The 24,502-nt window shown below is 38.4% G+C and overlaps 1 long non-coding RNA gene across 1 annotated transcript; it reads left to right on the top strand.

Moving 5' to 3' along the window:
- The first annotated feature begins 19,953 nt into the window (after positions 1-19,953).
- LOC138368758 (uncharacterized) lies at positions 19,954-21,121 on the top strand. Its single transcript, XR_011229663.1, has 3 exons — positions 19,954-20,405; positions 20,533-20,659; positions 21,043-21,121. It is a non-coding gene; the product is annotated as an uncharacterized lncRNA (long non-coding RNA).
- Positions 21,122-24,502: the final 3,381 nt, after the last annotated feature.

Below are 24,502 nucleotides of genomic sequence, written 5' to 3'. Positions count from 1 at the left end.
CTAAACTAAATAGATATTTCTATACTTATAAGCAATTTCGAGTTTTCCTACAGTGACAGCTTCTCTAGTTCTTGCTTGGTCATCTAACTTTCATAAAAGAACAATATAATAAAATGTCTTCAGATTTTTACCTTTCATTGTGAAGTGTTTTTTACAAACGAAATATCATTACCTCTGAAGAACATCCAACTGACATTGTGATTAAAGGTAAGTTAATATACCATTATGTGCCTCATTATCCTTCAATATTCTCTTAATTATCTTCCACACTCAAAGTGTTTAGCCTATTATCTGCATGTATTACTCATTATTGCTATCTAAGATAATTAGACGAGCCAAAACTAAATACTACGAAGATAAATTTTCCCAAATAAAGAGCAACATTAAAAAAACTTGGAGCACAATTCCACAAATATTGGGATCAAAGAAGATTTTAAATAACAAACCAACACTCCTTTCCAATAACGATGGTCAGCTTTCAGCCTCAGATTCTGCTATTGAGTTCAATAGGTTCTTCTCTTCCATTGGGTCATCCCTTGCAAATGATATTCCATCTTCCAGTACTAATATTCAGGACTATCTTACAGGTAACTATCCACAGTCTCTGTACCTAATGCCTACTAATTCACTGAAGTTACTGACATAATCCTTTCCCTTAAAACCAAGTCTAGTGCCCTTCAGGAGATACCAACTCTTATTTACAAAAAAGCCTCAAGATTTTTAGCTCCTGCCATTGCATTGCTCTTCAACAAGTCACTTGAACTCCAAACCTTTCCCGATATTCTAAAAAAAAGCGAGAGTGTCGCCTGTCCACAAATGTGGTGATCCCACAGATGTTAACAACTACAGACCTATTTCAATCCTGCCTAACTTATCAAAAATTTTTTAAAAACTAATCTACAAGCAGCTTTACTCATATCTAGCCAAGCACAATATACTTAGCTCTTGCCAATGTGGCTTCAGACCCAAAAAAAGCACTAACGATGCACTTATTAGTATGATTAACTTGATTCACGCAGCTCTTGATAAAAATGAGTCCCCTGTTGGGTTATTTGTGGACCTGCGTAAGGCTTTTGACACTGTCGACCACCAGAACCTTCTTCTTAAATTACATCATTATGGAGTCAGAGGACACTCCCTGCAATACCTCAAATTTTATCTTACTGACAGGCTCCAGTATGTTTCTGTGAATAATACAATTTCTCCCACCCTACCCATCAACATTGGTGTTCCTCAGGGCAGCATACTTGGCCCTCTCCTCTTTCTCATCTACATTAATGACCTTCCAAATGCCTCCCAACACCTCAAACCAATTCTATTTGCTGACGACACAACCTTCATTTACTCCAGTCCTGACCCCCTTGCTCTAAATGCCACAGTAAATACTGAGCTAGAGAAAGTCCATCTTTGGCTAACTGCCAACAAACTCACCCTTAACATTGACAAAACGTTTTATATTCTGTTTGGCAATAAATCTTCTAATCATATAAATGTCAAAACAAACAATACCCAAATTTGTAACAAATTAGATGGCAAATTCCTTGGCGTTCTCATCGACCACAAGCTGAATTTCCAGGGACACATTCTAAATATATCAAAAAAAGTTTCAAAAACTGTTGGCATTCTTTCTAAGATCAGATATTATGTACCCCGCCCTGCCCTGGTGACTCTCTATTACTCCCTCATCTATCCATATCTCAACTATGGCATTTGTGCTTGGGGTTCTACTACCCAAAATCATTTTCGTCCTTTAATTACTCAACACAAAGGTGCTATTAGGACAATATCCAACTCTAGCCCCAGACATCACTCAGTACCCCTACTCAAATCTCTGAATATGTTAGATATTAAGTCATTGCACATTCTCTCATGTGTATTATACATATATAAAACGCTGAACTGTAATGCCAATCCTGACTTCAAAAGATTCATTGAAGGTTGTAACAGAACCCATGAGCACCACACCAGAAATATATACAGTTTTGATATTCCTAGAGTACGACTTAATCATACTAGAAATGCTCTTCAAATCAAGGGACCCAGAATGTGGAATGATCTTCCCAACCATGTTAAAGACAGTACCTCTCTCAACCAGTTTAAGATAAAAACGAAGCACTACCTAATAAATTCCCTGTAACCTACCTTACCCCTCTGTTGTCAACCCATGTATGTTTTTTTTTTTTCAAAACAACGCTGTTTGAATGTAATTTTCTGTAATAATTTGTAATTGTATTTGTGCTGCTTTTTCAACCATGTTCCCCCCTCATTTTATTCTTTTTACCCATTAGTTTTAAGCTTTAGTCAATAATGTTTTTCCTGCCCGAAACGCTTTGCATAATAGTGGCTTTAGGCATTGTATGTACTAGCTCTATCTATTAACCCAACAAACTTTGTAAAATCTCTTTATGTATGTACCTTACCTAAATAAACATTTATTTATTTATTTATTTATTTATTTATTTATTTATTTATTTATTTAAAAGAACAAAAGTGGCTGGAATGGTGTTCACACCTGAATGAACACACCTCTCTCGGAGAGATGTGGCAGCAAATTCACCGAGCCAAAGGGAATAAAACACCTAAAGCTCCACACCCCAAGGATCCTCAACAGGTAGCCGAAGTACTGGCAACCAGGTTTGCAGAGAGAGCAGCCAGCAATAAACTTCCACCAGATGTATTAGCAGTACAGACCGGACTAGAGGAAGAAAGGTGGCACAGAATCCTTACAGCATGTGAAGAAGTCTCTGACACTAATGCCCCCTTCACACTGGATGAGCTCAATCGGGCTAAGAAAAACTCCAAGGATACATTCCATGGAGCCGACCAAATAACCTATAAAATGATTAGAAACCTCGGCCCAGAGGGAGACGCTGCATACCTAAGGTTAATTAATTTAGCCTGGACTTCTCAAACTAGACCTTCTGCTTGGAATAGAGCAGACATAGTGCCGATCCCAAAACCCAAAGATCCAGCTAATTCCAGGCCCATCTCTCACCAAAGCTGTGCAGCCAAGACGGCTGACAGAATGGCACTCAACAGACTTGAGTGCAAAATGCCTAAACTGCACCATGATATGTATGCCTATAGAAGAGAGGTTGGCACAGTGGAATGTATTACAACTCTGTTAGCCCACTTGAATGACAGACCAGGAATGCTGATATTCCTGGACCTCGAAAAAGCCTTTGAACTGGCTAGCGCCCCAGCTATTCTCTGCTGACTCATCGACAAAGAGGTCAGAGGCAACCTGCTCTCCTGGCCCAAAAACTGTCTCATAAACAGAGAAGCAAGAGTAAAACTTCATGGCACAGTCTCTGAGTACAAAAGACATGAAAATGGTACACCGCAAGGAGGTATTCTCAGCCCTCTTCTCTTTAACTGTTTAATGGAAAGAATAATGAGGTTATAAATAAATAAAATAAATATGTTTATTCAGGAAGGGTACATACATACAAGTAATGTTACATTAATGGATCGATATATAGATAGAGCTAGTACATACAATGCCTAAAGCCACTATTACGCAATGCGTTTCGGGCAGGAAAAACATTAATATCTAGAACTTAATACTAATTGAGCATAAAGAATAAAATGTGTTGAGAACAAATACAAATAAAGATAAAAAAAAGGGGGAACATGACTGAAAAAGCAGCACAAATACAATAGGTTGACAAACAGTGTTGATTAAAAAAAATAACAAACATGGGTTGACAATAGAGGGGTAAGGTAGGTTACAGGGAATTTATTAGGTAGTGTTTAGTTTTTATCTTAAACTGGTTGAGAGAGGTACAGTCTTTAACATGGTTGGGAAGATCATTCCACATTCTGGGTCCCTTGATTTGAAGAGCATTTCTAGTTTGATTAAGACGTACTCTTGGAATATCAAAACTGTATTTATTTCTGGTGTGGTGCTCATGGGTTCTGTTACAACCTTCAATGAAGCTTTTGAGGTCAGGATTGGCATTACAGTTCAGCGTTTTATATAGGTATAATACACAAAAGAGAATGTGCAGTGACTTAATATCTAACATATTCAGAGATTTGAGTAGGGGTACCGAGTGATGTCTGGGGCTAGAGTTGGATATTGTCCTAATAGCAGCTTTGTGTTGAGTAATTAGAGGAAGTAAATGATTTTGGGTAGTAGAACCCCAAGCACAAATACCATAGTTGAGAGATGGATAGATGAGGGAGTAATAGAAAGTAACCAGGGCAGGGCGGGGTACATAATATCTGATCTTAGAAAGAATGCCAACAGTTTTTGAAACTTTTTTTTATATATTTAGAATGTGTCCCTAGAAATTCAGCTTGTGATCAATGAGAACGCCAAGGAATTTTCCATCTAATTTGTTACATATATGGGTATTGTTTATTTTGAGATTTATTTGATTAGAGGATCTATTGCCAAACAGAATATAGAAAGTTTTGTCAATGTTAAGGGTGAGTTTGTTGGCAGTTAGCCAAAGATGGACTTTATTTAGCTCAGTATTTACTGTGGCATTTAGAGCAAGGGGGTCAGGACTGGAGTAAATGAAGGTTGTGTCGTCAGCAAATAGAATAGGTTTGAAGTGTTGGGTGGCATTTGGAAGGTCATTAATGAAGTTGAGAAAGAGGAGAGGGCCAAGTATGCTGCCCTGAGGAACACCAATGATGATGGGTAGGGTGGGAGAAATTGAATTGTTCACAGAAACATACTGGAGCCTGTCAGTAAGGTAAGATTTGAGGTATTGTAGGGAGTGTCCTCTGACTCCATAATGATGTAATTTAATAAGAAGGTTTTGGTGGTCGACAGTGTCAAAAGCCTTACGCAGGTCCACAAATAACCCAACAGGGAACTCATTTTTATCAAGAGCTGCATGAATTAAGTTAATCATACTAATAAGTGCATCGTTAGTGCTTTTTTTGGGTCTGAAGCCATATTGGCAGGAGCTAAGTATATTGTGCTTGGCTAGATAAGAGTAAAGCTGCTTGTAGATTAGTTTTTCAAAAATTTTTGATAAGTTAGGCAGGATTGAAATAGGTCTGTAGTTGTTAACATCTGTGGGATCACCACATTTGTGGACAGGCGTCACTCTCGCTTTTTTTAGAACATCTGGAAAGGTTTGGAGTTCAAGTGACTTGTTGAAGAGCAATGCAATAGCAGGGGCTAAAGATCTGGAGGCTTTTTTGTAAATTAAAGTTGGTATCTCCTCAAGGGCACTAGACTTGGTTTTAAGGGAAAGGATTATTTCATTGACGTCAGTGGAATTAATAGGCTTTAGGTACAGAGACTGTGGATAGTTCCCTGTGAGATAGTCCTTAACGTCAGTACTGGAAGATGGAATATCATTTGCAAGGGATGACCCAATGAAAGAGAAGAACCTATTGAACTCAATAGCAGAATCTGAGGCTGAAAGCTGACCATCGTTATTGGAAAGGAGTGTTGGTTTGTTATTTAAAGTCTTCTTTGATCCCAATATTTGTGAAATTGTGCTCCAAGTTTTTTTAATGTTGCTCTTTATTTGGGAAAATTTATCTTCGTAGTATTTAGTTTTGGCTCGTCTAATTATCTTAGATAGCAATAATGAGTAATTCTTTGAGAATTCTTTGGAGACAATTCCTAACCTATACTTCTTCTCAAGGTCATGTTTTTTATTAATGGATTTAAGTATTCCCTTTGTAAGCCGGGGATTGCTAAGCCTTTTGGTTGTGATTTGTTTTGTAAGCATAGGACAGTGGGTGTTATAAAGGCTAAGAGTTTTTTGAAGAAAAGATTGCACTGCTAGGTTGATGTCCCCTATGTTACCTAACTCGGACTCCCAGTTGACATTATCAGCAGCAGTTTTAAAATTGTCTATAGCAGTTTCATTGTGCAGCCTAAAACTTAACTCCCTTGACTCTAGTGGTGGTTTGCTAATGTTAGTTAAGAGAAATGTGGGGTAATGGTCTGTAGTGCTATCGGTGATTATACCTGAAGTAAGCGGAGAGGTTATGTTAGTTTATGATCTTGTTAATATTATGTCATGTACCTGATAATTGTTTTTCTGAGGTTGGAAGAAAACGTGCTCAGATTGGGGGACTTGTTTATTTTAAAATGGTAAATAATAAATTACTATATAATAAATTAATAAATAATAAAATAATTATTATTATATAATAAATAATAATAATAACAAATAGTATAATGATAAGCAATTATTTTTAATGAATCAAATAGCTAATTAGGATGAATGATAAATAATTATTGACTAGTGCATAACAATAAAGTATTAAAGAATAATTATAATGAATAATTCTTAATGATAAAGTACAAATCAATTACAATTAATAACTACATCCATAGGTAGTAAATGAAAGTTGCACTAATTTAATTACACTAATTACAATTCATGGGAATATTTCTTAGCTATCTGCAGGCTTATCACTTTGGGGGTTCCGGCGGAGCACCCCCAATCCCGCGAGGGCCAGCGGCGCGGAACCCCCAACCTCGAACGGCGAACGCGGCGGCTGGCCGCTGTAGCTAGGAATGTGTGTCGACCTCATGGGTGCAGTAGTCTGCCCTCGGGCTCCATCCCTTTTCCTTGTTCATCAATGGTGTACCTTGTGCGCCTTCCGTAGTCAGTTCTGGAAGTATTAAGGCAGTAAGGGTAGGCAGAAACGGGCATGCAGTATGAACGTGACGGGCAAGGAACCTAACCCTTAAGGGTACTGCTGGAATTAGTTTCTAAGAGGAGGGGGACATTTCCGGAAGCGAACTGGGCAAGTGTCATTAATGGATAAAGCCAGGGTTATACCCTGCAGAAACTCTGAAAAGGAACACTGGCACAGGGGATAGGAGTGACTAGAGGGGAAAGGAAGAGAAAAAAGGTCTTCCAGGAAACTAGTCTGTAGCGAAGTGAGGTAACTATCAAACCGAGCAGAGCTTTAGCGGGAAAAAACCCAGACAAGTAAAAAAAGGGGGGGAAACCAGTTACCGTATCCGGGTCAAGTGCAGAAGTTTATCCAGGGGAGGGATCTAGCAAGTAGTAATTCATTTCAAAATAATCCAATAGAATAGTATAGAACAATAGAACAGCCCAACAATCAATATTTATATGACCACTATGTATACAATATCAAATCAATATATAAATATAACCAATAAACATTTATAAGAACAGGTCTTAAGGCGTAACTGCAACATGCTTGCGTCCAGAGTGACATGAATTATAAGGATGGTAACCGAGTCCGTTACAGTGATCTCCATTGTAAGATGGCCTCCGAAAAGCATGTTAAGAGCTGAATAGGTAGCCTAAGAAACTGCCTTATGAGGCGTAAATGAGTTTAGTCTGAGTGTCAATGAGCATTCTGCGAGCAGCAGTACCCCAAGAACTTCAAGATCTGGGGATCTGAGGCAAAGAGAAATGGACACCAGGAAGGCTAGGGATCCGTAAATGTAAAATAATTAATGTAATTAATATAGTAAAACAACAGAAATAAGGACGAAAATAGTAAACCAACTCCCAGACTCATAATAATCTCAGCTGGGCTGTACAATCTCAGCTGGGCGCAGCGCCGTCTCTGACACGGGCCATGCAACTATTAGGTAGCCATATGGACCAACTTAAACGAGCTGCTGCCCCTTGTTCTGACTTCAAGCGCTTTGTTGATAACCCTTGGCTCAAGTTATTAACTCAAGTACATGAAGATCAAATGACAGTAATCAAAGAGCAGTCGGCCTTAATAATGAACCTGCAAGGCTCATTATTATCTTTGCAGAATGAAGTTGTAGACTTACACAAGAACAATCAAGATCTATCTACCAAAGTCGTCAACCACGAACAAGAATTAAGCCTTCTCAAGAACACAGTTACTAACTTTAATCCAGATGCAACCACTAAAAAACAGGAAGAAATATTGCAACAGTTTGAGAACCATCTGAACAACCTACAACAGCAACACACTGTTACCCAAGACGAGACAGACCAACATAAACTACTTGAGTCTGTAATTATCTCTTAACGTGATTTTCCCTAAGAAACTGATGGTGAAGACTGTGCTGCCATCGTGATCAAAGTATTGCAGGATAAGTTAAGTTATTCGATCCAAAAAAATGACATCAAAGCAGCTTATAGAGTGGGTACCAAATCATCTGGTACTAACAACAGGCGAATTCGTTTAAAATTAGATAGCTGCTCCCGCAAGACTGATCTTATCTCATCTGCAGTTGCGAGTAAATCCACTGTTTATGTGAATGAATGTCTGACCAGGTGCAGGCAAAATCTCTTTTTTAAACTGCGTGGCTTATGCAAAAATTCCCCTACAATTAAACACTGTTTTGTGCGAGATGGTAAAATTATAGCTAGGAGGACTGACACTGGAAAAACCTATTCAATAACCACAGAAGCTCACCTTAATTCTTTCCTCAATGACTGTGGGATATCTGCTGTATAGCCTGAATTCAAATTATAATCTCATTTAACTACCTTTGTGTACTCTAGCTCTGCCTTTCCCTTCAAAAGGTTTTAACTTTAGTTAAAAAAAAATATATAATATTGTCATCTTTATTATTGTCTTTTTTTCTTTTTACTCCCATGTTCCACAGTACACTGGCTTTGCCTGTGTCCTCTAGTATTAACTTCATTATCCAGTGTTCCTGAGTGTATCTCTATTTCATCCTGGTTCATCCCTTGCTAATGATATTCCATCTTCCAGTACTGACATTAAGGACTATCTTACAGGTAACTATCCACAGTCTCTGTACCTAAAGCCTATTAACTCCACTGACGTCAATGAGATAATCCTTTCCCTTAAAACCAAGCCTGGTGCCCTTGAGGAGATACCAACTTTAATCTACAAAAAAGCCTCCAGATCTTTAGCCCCTGCTATTGCTTTGCTCTTCAACAAGTCACTTGAACTCCAAACCTTTCCAGATATTCTAAAAAAAAGCGAGAGTAACGCCTGTCCACAAATGTGGTGATCTCACAGATGTTAACAACTACAGACCTATATCAATCCTGCCAAACTTGTCAAAAAATTTTGAAAAACTAATCTATAAGCAGCTTTACTCATATCTAGCCAAACTCAATATACTTAGCCCTTTCCAATATGGCTTCAGACCCAAAAAAAGCACTAACGATGCACTTATTAGTATGCTTAACTCGATTCATACAGCTCTTGATAAAAATGAGTTCCCTGTTGGGTTATTTGTGGACCTGCGTAAAGCTTTCGATACTGTCAACCACCAAAACCTTCTTCTTAAATTACATCATTATGGTGTCAGAGGACACTCCCTACAATACCTCAAATCCTACCTTACTGACAGGCTCCAATGTGTTTCTGTGAATAATACAATTTCTCCCACCCAACCCATCAACATTGGTGTTCCCCAGGGCAGCATACTTGGCCCTCTCCTCTTTCTCATCTACATTAATGACCTTCCAAATGCCTCCCAACACCTCAAACCAATTCTATTTGCTGACGACACAACCTTCATTTACTCCAGTCCTGATCCCCTTGCTCTAAATGCCACAGTAAATACTGAGCTAAATAAAGTCCATCTGTGGCTAACTGCCAACAAACTCACCCTTAACATTGACAAAACTTTCTATATTCTATTTGGCAATAAATCCTCTAATCAAATAAATCTCAAAATAAACAATACCCAAATTTGTAACAAATTAGACGGCAAATTCCTTGGCATTCTCATTGACCACAAGCTGAATTTCCAGGGACACATTCTAAACATATCAAAAAAAGTTTCAAAAACTGTGGGCATTCTTTCTAAGATCAGATATTATGTACCACGCCCTGCCCTGGTGACTCTCTATTACTCCCTCATCTATCCATATCTCAACTATGGTATTTGTGCTTGGGGCTCTACTACCCAAAATCACTTACGTCCTCTAATTACTTAACACAAAGGTGCTATTAGGACAATATCCAATTCTGGCCCCAGACATCACTCGGTACCCTACTCAAATCTCTGAATATGTTAGACATTAAGTCACTGCACATTCTCTCATGTGTATTATACATATATAAAACGCTAAACTATAATGCCAATCCTGATCTCAAAAGCTTCATAGAAGGTTGTAACAGAACCCATGAGCACCACACCAGAAATAAATACAGTTTTGATATTCCTAGAGTACGACTTAATCAAACCAGAAATGCTCTACAAATCAAGGGGCCCAGAATGTGGAATGACCTTCCCAACCATGTTAAAGACTGTACCTCTCTCTACCAGTTTAAGTTAAAAACGAAGCTATACCTAATAAATTCCCTGTAACCTACCTTACCCCTCTGTTGTCAACCCATGTATGTTTTTTTTTTTTTTTTTTTCAAATCAACGCTGTTTGAATGTAATTTTCTGTAATAATTTGTAATTGTAATTGTGCTGCTTTTTTAACAATGTTCCCCCCTCTTTTACCTCTATTTTTATTTGTTCTCAACACATTTTATTCTTTTTACCCATTAGTTTTAAGCTTTAGTCATTAATGTTTTTCCTCCCCGAAACGCTTTGCGTAATAGTGGCTTTAAGCATTGTATGTACTAGCTCTATCTATAAAGCCAACAAACTTTGTAAAATCTCTTTATGTATGTACCTTACCTAAATAAAAATTATTATTATTATTATTATTATTATTTAAACTACCTCAGTTTGTTTTAGTGTAACTTTAGTATTCAACTATAGTGTACTTATAATTGTATAGTGAGCAACCTTTCATCTTATAGATTTCATAATTTTTTTTTTTTTTTTTTTTTACTTTTTTGGTCATCTATTGTTATTAATTATTCTAGTTAATTTTTTACATTCCTAGTTCCCATTAAGTTTTTTTTTCTTTTTACTTAAAATTACCATTAAGTTTATTTTACTTTAGAATTTTTTATCTACTTTTTTCTTTGTTTTCTATTTTGTAATTTGCCATTCTTGCCTTGTTTTCCTGCAAACAGCAAGCAAGAAAAAAAAAGAGCAAAAAAAGCAAGAGTAACCCCTGTCCACAAATGTGGTGATCTCACAGATGTTAACAACTACAGGCCTATATCAATCCTGCCTAACTTGTCAAAAATATTCGAAAAACTAATCTACAAGCAGCTTTACTCTTTTCTAGCCAAACACAATATACTTAGCTCCTGTCAATATGGCTTCAGACCCAAAAAAAGCACAAACGATGCACTTATTAGCATGATTAACTTAATTCACGCAGCTCTTGATAAAAAGGAGTTTCCCGTTGGGTTATTTGTGGACCTGCGAAAGGCTTTTGACACTGTCAACCATCAAAACCTTCTTCTTAAATTACATCATTATGGAGTCAGAGGACACTCCCTGCAATACCTCAAATCTTATCTTACTGACAGGCTCCAGTATGTTTCTGTGAATAATACAATTTCTCCCACCCTACCCATCAACATTGGTGTTCCTCAGGGCAGCATACTTGGCCCTCTCCTCTTTCTCATCTACATTAATGACCTTCCAAATGCCTCCCAACACCTCAAACCAATTCTATTTGCTGACGACACAACCTTCATTTACTCCAGTCCTGACCCCCTTGCTCTAAATGCCACAGTAAATACTGAGCTAGAGAAAGTCCATCTTTGGCTAACTGCCAACAAACTCACCCTTAACATTGACAAAACGTTTTATATCCTGTTTGGCAATAAATCCTCTAATCAGATAAATCTCAAAATAAACAATACCCAAATTTGTAACAAATTAGATGGCAAATTCCTTGGCGTTCTCATCGACCACAAGCTGAATTTCCAGGGACACATTCTAAATATATCAAAAAAAGTTTCAAAAACTGTTGGCATTCTTTCTAAGATCAGATATTATGTACCCCGCCCTGCCCTGGTTACTCTCTATTACTCCCTCATCTATCCATACCTCAACTATGGTATTTGTGCTTGGGGTTCTACTACCCAAAATCATTTACGTCCTCTAATTACCCAACACAAAGCTGCTATTAGGACAATATCCAACTCTGGCCCCAGACATCACTCGGTACCCTTACTCAAATCTCTGAATATGTTAGATATTAAGTCACTGCACATTCTCTCTTGTGTATTATACATATATAAAACGCTGAACTGTAATGCCAATCCTGACCTCAAAAGCTTCATTGAAGGTTGCAACAGAACCCATGAGCACCACACCAGAAATAAATACAGTTTTGATACTCCTAGAGTACGACTTAATCAAACTAGAAATGCTCTACAAATCAAGGGACCCAGAATGTGGAATGACCTTCCCAACCATGTTAAAGACTGTACCTCTCTCAACCAGTTTAAGATAAAAACTAAACACTACCTAATAAATTCCCTGTAACCTACCTCACTCCTCTATTGTCAACCCATGTCTGTTATTTTTTTTAATCAACACTGTTTGTCAACTTATTGTATTTGTGCTGCTTTTTCAGTCATGTTCCCCCTTTTTTTTATCTTTATTTGTATTTATTCTCAACACTTTTTATTCTTTATGCTCAATTAGTATTAAGTTCTAGATATTAATGTTTTTCTTGCCCGAAACGCATTGCGTAATAGTGGCTTTAGGCATTGTATGTACTAGCTCTATCTATATGTCAATCCATTAATGTAACATCACTTGTATGTATGTACCTTACCTCAATAAACATATTTATTTATTTATTTACATATTCAATCACCCACACAAATACACACATCAATAATCTTTGTATCACAAGTGATTCAACAAGAGGCTCACAAGTCACTATACTAGGCACTTTACATCTATGGTGAGTCGTCCAATTACTAGTCTTGCTCTACACCCACCCAACTGGGCGGCAGCTTTACAGTCATGTGCTCCACACCCACCCAACTGGGCGCCAGCTTTACAGTCATGTGCTCCACACCCACCCAACTGGGCGGCAGCTTTACAGTCATGTGCTCCACACCCACCCAACTGGGCGGCAGCTTAACAGTCATGTGCTCCACACCCACCCAACTGGGCGGCAGCTTAACAGTCATGTGCTCCACACCCACCCAACTGGGCGGCAGCTTAACAGTCATGTGCTCCACACCCACCCAACTGGGCGGCAGCTTTACAGTCATGTGCTCCACACCCACCCAACTGGGCGGCAGCTTAACAGTCATGTGCTCCACACCCACCCAACTGGGCGGCAGCTTAACAGTCATGTGCTCCACACCCAACCAACTGGGCGGCAGCTTAACAGTCATGTGCTCCACACCCACCCAACTGGGCGGCAGCTTAAGTCATGTGCTCCACACCCAACCAACTGGGCGGCAGCTTAACAGTCATGTGTTCCACACCCACCCAACTGGGCGGCAGCTTTACAATCATTTGCATGAATTACTTACAGTAAGCAAATTTTAGATACTTCGCTAAGATTTTGGGCAGCACATCATTATAAATGAAGTACTTACACTTTTCTTGGACACCAATGATGGTGTTATCTCTGAATTCCGCGATTTTTTTTAAATTCCAGTACTGTATATAATGACGCAAAGTATGTGAATAGTTCTGCTATAGTGATCCTATCCTGCGTCATAACTTACATACATATCTACTTCTGTTTTGTGTATTAAAATTACTACATTTTTATGTTAATTTATTTCTGTAAATGATGATAATGATAAATTTCAATAAATGTAAGTAAGAACATAAGAACGGAAACTGGTCGCGTAAATGGAAATGGTTGGGTACATTTCCTTTCACCTACCTAATGCGAATATTCATGTGTCCGGACACTGGCGATGGTGTGGTATTGCCTATTTATTTGACCATATCTTTGCTTTCATTTAGGATATGTTTTCCTTGAAATGTATTTACATTATCGTCTACATCTGTCTTTATTCTGAAATAAAAACCTTTGATGTTACTTTGCATATATGTACATTAATTATAAAATTGATTGGCTTGTGTGCAGGCCTTCACACTCCCTGAGCGAGCCATCAAGTAACTATAAAAAGGCATATATCTTCACTTTCACTTCAGTTATATTTATACCAAAGTATTAACATGCAGCTTATATGTCTTTCTGATGACATAAAAAACTTCGTTTTTTACAATATCTAGATTCAATTAACATTGATCTTCAAAAGGTCGTAGTTCCCATCGAAAGGGAGAGCGTCGGCCAAGAAGCCTTGTTTAAAATATGAATATTTTTCCTCTCTAATAAGGTATAATCTCTGTTATGCATTAACACAAACTATTTTATATCTGCCTTTCTGATAACATATATAAATATAATCTTTATTTGTGAATATTTGTTAATTAAGCAATATATCAGAGAGCGTGTAGGGTTCGGTGTTCTATGAACGAAAAGGACGGGAGTAGTTTAAATAGCAAACGCATACCAACGAATAACGCTAGTATCTATATAACAAATTTATTGTCATGTGGAATTGATTTAACTTCCAGACACTTTTTTTTAATAAATATTAAATATTTTGTGGCTGTTTATGAAAAATATTATTATAAATACACATTCTACTTCTTAATATCACCAATTAAATTTGCGACAATTTGAGCCATGAAATGCGACGACTGGATCACTGTGTACAGGAGGCTGTTATGGCGGCAAACACTCTCCAGGCGACCATATATCTTGGATAAGTCACTCCACAAAATTGTTGCTTGGACCGTCGACTTCCTATGGCATCACCTCTCACTTATTTACGTCTCATTTCGTTATGAAATTAGATTATTTCAGAGTAAAAACAGGTTTGATCATGTTCCACGTGTAGCACCAACATTATAGTAAGTAAATATATCATATTTCTTCATTACTTACGTAATGCTAGGACGATTTGTGTAGTTTTGGGCCGATTTGGGTAATTCTATGGACCCGCTACGTCTAATGGCCTTTACTCACCATACAAGCTTAGATGTACAGTTATCGTGAACAAAACATGTAAATACGCATATATAACGTCTGTGTATAGTGAATAAATACAGGAAGAGTATTGTGGGAGGTAAATGAGGGTGAGTGAGGTGGTGTTGAGGGAGGGAGTGGCAGTGAGTGGCTCGCTGGTGTTTGGCGGTCACTCCTCGTTGCTTTTTGACTCACAAGACCAACTTAGTAGTTCGTTATGGTGTACAAAACATGCAGATACTTATATATAACCTGTGTATATAGTGTAACAACAGCAAAACTATTTGTTTATTGTTTTATGAACATAATAATTGAATCACTAATATGCACACCTTAATTTTGAGTACAGCGATGGTTCACACATTTTATAATATAATATACCACAATTGACTGTATGGAATAATATTGCTGCCAAAAAACTAAGAAAAAATCAGAGACATTGAAATAATTAGGTAATAATATATTTGTGGCAACTGCCGTCTGACAGCTCGGGCGGAGTAGACCTCGTCTGGCGAAGGCTCTGCCAACGCCCCTTTTTTTGCCACACTTCCCTACCCTATTGCGGGTAAAATATGCCACCTACGATTTTTTTGTTATTTTTTCCGTGATCAGGGAACAAAAATGAACACTTCTATAAGACGAAAGAATTTTTTGGATTTTTTTGTTGTTGTTGCGCCTGTGGGTGTGAATTCCATTTGGGCCCCTAGCGGTTTGAGGGTTAAAGAACACAATAAAGTATCCGTCACAACTGCAAGAAAAATGACAGGTTGGATAACAAGAACTTTTCACACTAGAGATGCTATACTGATGATGACACTTTTCAAAACGCTTGTGCTCTCTAGAGTGGAGTACTGCTGCACAATGACAGCCCCTTTCAAAGCTGGAGAAATTGCTGACCTGAAGAGCGTGCAGAGATCTTTTACTGCTAGAATCCACTCAGTAAAACACCTAAACTATTGGGACCGACTAAAGAGCCTAAATCTGTACTCCCCTGAGCGCAGGCGGGAGAGATACATTATAATTTACACATGGAAAATATTAGAGGGGCTGGTCCCAAACCTGCACACAGAAATAACATCACATGAGACCAGAAGACATGGCAGGATGTGCAGAATACCCCTCTGAGAGAGAACTCTATCAACATCAGAGGCCCGAGACTGTTCAACACTTTTCCGCTACACATAAGGGGCATAACTGGCAATCCCCTCACAGTGTTCAAGAGAGAACTGGATAAGCACCTCCAAAGGATACCTGATCAACCAGGCTGTGACTCATACGTCAGGCTACGAGCAGCCGCGTCCAACAGCCTGGTTGATCAGTCTAGCAACCAGGAGCCCTGGTCGACGACCGGGCCGCGGGGACGCTAAGCCCCGGAAGCACCTCAAGGTAACCTCAAGGTAAGGTGGTTGGCCACCATTCCTTCCCACGTCCCATCCCTAATCCTTATCCTGACCCCTCTTCCAGGAGCAATATAGTTTTAATGACTTGGCACTTTCGCCTGATAATTCTCTCCCTCCCTACTGTACTGCTCCAGGAAGTTTGTTAAATAACTAGTCACAACTCGACCCTTCCTCCTGTTTACATAGACATAGTTTATGACTGTCACAATAGTCACTATTGTGACTATTGTGACAATAGTCAGAATTCGTACGTAGTTAGCTTTTAGATAATAGTATACTGACTAGTAAGGAATTCTTTTTAGTTTAAATGAAGCAAAAAACAAACTGACATATTCCTAGGCCTAGTATAGCACACACACGTACTATATTAGGCCTCAGATATTGTGTATTAGGCCTACAAAGGTTTGGTTAGTTTAGTTTGTCAAAACAACACATGATAATAATTTTCCGGTTTGTCCAACTAAATAAATAGTTCAGATTTCTACTTTCTAATTTTGTTGTACTCACCTAGATGTGCTTGCGGGGGTTGAGTTTTGTCTATTTGGTTCCGCCTCTCAACTGTCAATCAACTGGTGTACAGATTCCTGAGCCTACTGGGCTCTATCATACCTATATCTAAAACTGTGTATGGAGTCAGCCTCCACCACATCATTTACTAGTGAGTTCCATTTATTAACTATTCTGACACTGAAAAAAAATTCTTTCTAACGTCTCTATGACTAATCTGGGTACTAAGTTCCCACCTGTGTCCCTGTGTTCGTGTTCCACCCGTGCTGAAGAGTGTGTCTTTGTCCACCCTGTCAATTCCCCCTGAGAATTTTGTAGGTCGTTATCATGTCTCTCCTTACTTTTCTGTTTTCCAGGGACATGAGGTTCAACTCCTTTAGCTTTTCCTAGTAGTTCATTCCACTCAGTTCTGGAACGAGCCTTGTGGCATACCGCTGAATCTTCTCTAACTTTGTCTTGTGTTTAACTAGGTATGGACTCCAGGCTGGAGCTGCCTATTCCAGGATTGGTCTGACATAAGTGATATACAGAGTCCTGAACGATTCCTTACACAAGCTTCTAGAGGCCGTTCTTATGTACGCCAACCTAGCATATGCCGCTAATGATATTCTTTTGATGCGGGACTCTGGGGACAGATTCGGTGTGATATCAACCCCCCAGATCTTTCTCTCTATTTGACTCATGCAGGATTTCACCTCCCAGATGATACCTTGTGTTCAGCCTCCTGCTCCCTTCGCCTAATTTCATTACTTTACCCTTTCCTGAGTTGAACTTTAGTAGCCATTTTCTAGACCATTCCTCCAGTTTGTCTAGGTCATCCTGTAGTCTCTGTCTATCTTCGTCCGTCTTGATTCTTCTCATAATTTTTGCTTCATCAGCAAGCATCGAGGAATGAGTCTATACCCTCCAGAAGATCGTTTACATATATTAGAAACAGGATGGGTCCAAGTACTGAGCCCTGTGGGACTCCGTTGGTAACATCTCGCCACTCTGATGTCTTCCCCCTTACAGTCAGTCGCTGTTTCTTGTTGCTTAAGTACTCCCTTATCCACTGCAGCATCTTCTCTTTTACTCCTGCCTGTTGTACGTCGGAATATATACAATGGTTCTCCTCGTTACTATCAGTACTACCAAAATAGGAGGATGGGCTGCACAATTAGTCAAATATATTTAAACTTTGCTTGACACAGTGTTAAGCAAAAACATTAGTGATCAAAGATTTGATATATCAGTACCTATCTTGAGACGATTTCCGGGCTTAGCGTCCCCGAGGCCCGGTCCTCGACCAAGTCTCCTTTTTGTTACACATCCCCAGGAGGCAGCCCGTAGCAGCTGCCTAACTCCCAGGTACCTATTTACTGCTAGGTAACAGAGGCATCAGGGTGAAAGAAACTCTGCCCATTTATTTCCACCTCCACCGGTGATCGAACCCGGAACCTCAGGACTACAAATCCGAAGCACTACCCACTTAGCCATCAAGCCCCTACTTGCCTGCCTACTTACTTACTACTTAATACCTGCTTACAAATAACAACACATGTACCATAGTACTTAAAGGGGGCAATACCAGTCGTCTTGTACAGTACTCCAGAAATTATTAAACTTGACAGCAATATTAAGTTTTTAAACACAAATATACTTTTATTGTTTATTATCAAGACAAGTTGAGGTGCACAACAGTTATCAATCAAACCTTTATCTGTATACAAATCATGGAATACATTCTTAAGGAAAAGAACATCACTTGTGATACAGAAATCACAATAGCGTGATACATCTAATGAACAAATCCACAAAGGCCGTAATGAGGTGTTCGAACTTGTGTCCGGGCTAAGATGCATGCTAAGGTCCGACTAAGGAGCTTCCGGGATCATCCAGCACGTAAATCAATACAGCCACGATGGGTCGCACCGCTGCGTCCAGATCACTTCGCCGCCACACCCACACAAGCAACGCCATATTCAAGTGGTGTTCCTGCCAAGTAAAAAAAAAAAAAGAAGATTCTCTATAATATTCTCTCTACTCTGAGTAATACCCAATCTGTCCTCCAATAAAGAACGTCACTTTTCACTCTTATGCATCACGCAAGGCCAAAAATTGTACTAGAAAATGAAAGCGGCTCGAGAAAGTGACGTATTGTCCCATTTTATGTTTTGGAGCCTCTGGTAGGGTATGAGAGACTACTTTAAATTAACCGTTTTCTTGACGTTGTGAAACCTTTGGAGGATGGCCTGAAACCCTGCCCATCCCTTGAAACCAGGTAATGACAATCACTGTTATTTATCACGCTAGGCAAACATACAGTACAGTATAGTGTGCACTTTGGGCATATGCCCTTAACAAATGAATCAAATTACACCCAAAAGATTTATTTGGTCTCTGGTCTAACACACAATAATGTATATGAACTTCACAACTCACCAGCTTGTACCATGCAAGGTAGACAACAACAACAGTTATGGTAAATAAACACTCATCTTGACAATAATAATAATAATATTAATAATAATTTTTATTTAGGTAAGGTACATACATAAAGAGATTTTACAAAGTTTGTTGGCTTTATAGATAGAGCTAGTACATACAATGCCTAAAGCCACAATTATGCAAAGCGTTTCGGGCAGGAAAAACATTAATGACTAAAGCTTAAAACTAATGGGTAAAAAGAAAAGATGTGATGAGTACATATAAAAAATAGTGGTAAAAGAGGGGGGAACATTGTTGAAAAAGCAGCACAAATACAATTACAAATTATTACAGAAAATTTCATTCAAACAGCGTTGATTTGAAAAACAAAAAAACAAAAAAAATACATGGGTTGACAACAGAGGGGTAAGGTGGGTTACATGGAATTTATTAGGTATAGCTTCGTTTTAAACTTAAGGGGGCATATCAAACGCAAAAATTCGGAAAAATCGAATATTTTTGAAAAATTTATAAAAATACTACAACGTTCTGGCAACACTTTGGCGCAAACACGATAATGTTATGATATAAATTAAAGTATTTATGGTACATTTCCATGCGTAATTGTGCAGAATCCGGTGCCCCGCGGCTGTGGCGCGCCAAGAGTATTGCGTCGTACGTTCTAAACGTCAATTTTTTCGTAATAACGTCGGAAATAACTATGTATATATGACAACAAATATACACTAATTGGCAACCGTCTCTTAGTGAAGGTGAGTGAGGTACCCAGCTACAGTCACATGGTGTGTCCTGTTGAGAGTGGAGTTGTTGACGCGCGCTCCATTTTGGCTCCTGAAATCTCGCCTTAGTAGCGTCTAGTGCACAATGACCTATAAACGGAGGACTCGGAAGACAAAGGAAGCCAATTTGGCACGCGGTCGCCGTCTTTGTCAGGAAAAAGAGCCGCTGTAGCACAAGGGAGAGTTATATCAAGTGAGGATGTAGGCGGCCTCCCCGCCTCAGCTGTGAGAGGCCTGACGCCGCCGCCACACGCCTCGACCCTCCTCACACACACTCCTCAGCCCCTCGATGTGTATGGACTGGCCACGACAGTGCCATCTACATCTACTGGTGTGGCAGTGCCATCTACATCTACTGATGTGGCAGTGCCATCTACATCTACTGGTGTGGCAGTGCCATCTACTGGTGTTGCAGTGCCATCTACTGCTGTGGCTGGTGTTGCAGTGCCACCTTGAGGACCCACAATTCGGACCAATTTCAATAGGTTAGTATCTTTTAGTGTTATAATTTGGTATTTTGTAATAATTGTAATATGTATGTGCAGGATATATATATGTATCATTTTTTATTTATTTTTTTTTTTTTAATTTTTTTTTTTCGTTTGTTATCAGGGGATGTGCATGGAACTTGCACACCTTGCTCAATGGATGCCTATCTGCAAGGCTGCCAATTATGAACAAAATCTGTCGAAGTCAAGCTCAGCAACAGGTGGCCGAACTTTGATCTTATTTTACTCAGGTAAGTAATTTACAACTTCAAAGTATTTCATAGCTTTCATTTATTAATCAATTTACATGCAAATTACACCTTATATGTAGAGTTTGTGCTTCTACAAAATCTAGTAGACATTTTAGTCCAAAGTCCATTTGTTGATTTTATAAAAATTTATAAACATCATATATTGCATATTTTTCGAAGGGTAACTTTGAAAAATTATATTATTGCACTAAACACTTTATTGATAAAACTGATCACTACAATCCTTTATTATGTGCTAATTTTAATATCTGAGTGTTATAGAAATGATTTTAGTTGACAAATGTGGTCCCTAAAATTATTTGAAAATGTTGAAAATTCGTTGCATAATACGTTGTGTATTTTTTTTCTCCTTTTCTGTTTAGGGTGTGATGGTGAAACTTGGACCAGTTGCAGCCCTTTCTATAACCATTTCATAAATAAATTTATAAGCAAATTGAACAATTTTTAATTTCACCTTGATATGCCCCCTTAAACTGGTTGAGAGAGGTACAGTCTTTAACATGGTTGGGAAGGTCATTCCACATTCTGGGCCCCTTGATTTGTAGAGCATTTCTGGTTTGATTTAGTCGTACTCTAGGAATATCAAAACTGTATTTATTTCTGGTGTGGTGCTCATGGGTTCTGTTACAACCTTCTATGAAGCTTTTGAGATCAGGATTGGCATTATAGTTTAGCGTTTTATATATGTATAATACACATGAGAGAATGTGCAGTGACTTAATGTCTAACATATTCAGAGATTTGAGTAGGGGTACCGAGTGATGTCTGGGGCCAGAATTGGATATTGTCCTAATAGCAGCTTTGTGTTGAGTAATTAGAGGACGTAAGTGATTTTGGGTAGTAGAGCCCCAAGCACAAATACCATAGTTGAGATATGGATAGATAAGGGAGTAATAGAGAGTCACCAGGGCAGGGCGTGGTACATAATATCTGATCTTAGAAAGAATGCCCACAGTTTTTGAAACTTTTTTTGATATGTTTAGAATGTGTCCCTGGAAATTCAGCTTGCGGTCAATGAGAATGCCAAGGAATTTGCCATCTAATTTATTACAAATTAGGGTATTGTTTATTTTGAGATTTATTTGATTAGAGGATTTATTGCCAAACAGAATATAGAAAGTTTTGTCAATGTTAAGGGTGAGTTTGTTGGCAGTTAGCCACAGATGGACTTTATTAAGCTCAGTATTTACTGTGGCATTTAGAGCAAGGGGATCAGGACTGGAGTAAATGAAGGTTGTGTCATCAGCAAATAGAATTGGTTTGAGGTGTTGGGAGGCATTTGGAAGGTCATTAATGTAGATGAGAAAGAGGAGAGGGCCAAGTATGCTGCCCTGGGGAACACCAATGTTGATGGGTAGTGTGGGAGAAATTGTATTATTCACAGAAACACATTGGAGCCTGTCAGTAAGGTAGGATTTGAGGTATTGTAGGGAGTGTCCTCTGACACCATAATGATGTAATTTAAGAAGAAGGTTTTGGTGGTTGACAGTATCGAAAGCTTTACGCAGGTCCACAAATAACCCAACAGGGAACTCATTTTGATCAAGAGCTGTATGAATCGAGTTAAGCATACTAATAAGTGCATCGTTAGTGCTTTTTTTGGGCCTGAAGCCATATTGGCAAGGGCTAAGTATATTGAGTTTGGCTAGATATGAGTAAAGCTGCTTATAGATTAGTTTTTCAAAAATTTTTGACAAGTTTGGCAGGATTGATATAGGTCTGTAGTTGTTAACATCTGTGAGATCACCACATTTGTGGACAGGCGTTACTCTCGCTTTTTTTAGAATATCTGGAAAGGTTTGGAGTTCAAGTGACTTGTTGAAGAGCAAAGCAATAGCAGGGGCTAAAGATCTGGAGGCTTTTTTGTAGATTAAAGTTGGTATCTCCTCAAGGGCACCAGACTTGGTTTTAAGGGAAAGGATTATCTCATTGACGTCAGTGGAATTAATAGGCTTTAGGTACAGAGACTGTGGATAGTTACCTGTAAGATAGTCCTTAATGTCAGTACTGGAAGATGGAATATCATTAGCAAGGGATGAACCAATGGAAGAGAAGAACCTATTGAACTCAATAGCAGAATCAGAGGCTGAAAGCTGACCATCGTTATTAGACAGGAGTGTTGGTTTGTTATTTATAGACTTCTTTGATCCCAATATTTGTGAAATTGTTCTCCAAGTTTGTTTAATGTTGCTCTTTATTTGGGTAAATTTATCTTCGTAGTATTTAGTTTTGGCTCGTCTAATTATCTTAGATAGCAATAATGAGTAATTCTTTGAGAATTCTTTGGAGACAATTCCTAACCTATACTTCTTCTCAAGGTCATGTTTTTTATTAATAGATTTAAGTATTCCCTTTGTAAGCCAGGGATTGTTAAGCCTTTTGGTTGTGACTTGTTTTGTAAGCATAGGACAGTGGGTATTATAAAGGCTAAGAGTTTTTTGAAGAAAAGATTGAACTGCTAGGTTGATGTCCTCTATGTTACCTAACTCGGACTCCCAGTTGACATTATCAGTAGCAGTTATAAAATTGTCTATAGCAGTTTCATTGTGTAGTCTAAAACGTATCTCTCTTGAATCAAGAGGTGGTTTGCTAATGTTAGTTAAGAGAAATGTGGGGTAATGGTCTGTAGTGCTATCGGTGATTATACCTGAAGTAAGCGGAGAGGTTATGTTTGTCCAGATGTGATCTAGAGTCGTGGCAGTGCTATCAGTGATTCTAGTAGGTCTAGTGATTAAGGGTATGAGGAAGCAGGAGTTCATACAGTTGAGGAAGCTAACAGCAGTAGGGTGTTCTTGTTCGCAGAGGTCAATATTAAAGTCCCCTGCAATAATTAGGTGGTTTTTGTTCAGTCTGTTATCAAGTATTAGATTTCTAAGGTTTGAGATGAATTCGGACACATCAGTGTTAGGAATTCTATAAACTGCACCCACAGACAGGACAGACTCGGCACCCTTGACTCTGAAGCTGGCGAAGATATACTCCCCATAGCAGTCTCTAGTTCTAATTTCTTTTAAGCATGTTAGTTCTTGGTGGTAGTAAAGAGCAGTGCCACCACCTCTCTGAAGTTGACGACAGTTGTGAATTGCTGAGTAGTTAGGCATGTTAAAGAGTTGAGTAGTATCCTCTTTCAACCATGTTTCAGTAAGTATAATAAAAGAGAATTTGTTATCAATAGCTTCAATCAAGGCAGTAACATCATCGAAGTGTTTACCTAGGGATCTAACATTCAAATTGATTACAGAGATATTGTGATTATGAGTTACTACATTGTTTACATCATGTGCTGCAAAATATCTGCAATTTAGATCATTAAAGTGATTATTGTCATAGATAGTGGATAAGAAGTTAAGTTCTGGGTCTATACTTGACTGCATTAAAAAAAGCTGATTGCAGGAAAAACAAGGAAAGAAAGGCAGATTACAAGGTAGAAATAAGCTATAAAATAGGGAAAAAAAAAATGTACACAATACTGTGCAAAACAAACACAAAAGGGGCTTACAGGGGTACAATGGAGTAAGGGAGTATGGCTAGGCTAGGCAACCTAGGTAATAAATGAGATTAAAGAAAAAACATATAAACATGGACTATACAAAACACAAGATATAGATATACAAAACAAAAATATAAACAAGCCTAAGCAATACAAAAACAAATTGAGCAAAAATGAAAAATGAGGTAGATTGCTTACAAGTGCTCTCAGGTACAATGTAAGTAACAATAGATAGATAATATATATCAATATAGATAAGAATGTCACGATACAATAAGATGAGCAGTTACAAGAACAGATGAAAGCAAATCTGCTGTAAAATAGAAAGTAAT

This window comes from Procambarus clarkii, chromosome 26, assembly GCF_040958095.1.
Source record: "Procambarus clarkii isolate CNS0578487 chromosome 26, FALCON_Pclarkii_2.0, whole genome shotgun sequence".
NCBI lineage: Eukaryota > Metazoa > Arthropoda > Malacostraca > Decapoda > Cambaridae > Procambarus > Procambarus clarkii.
The sequence above is the reverse complement of the archived record's forward strand: the minus strand, read 5'-3'. Positions and strand labels throughout refer to the sequence as shown.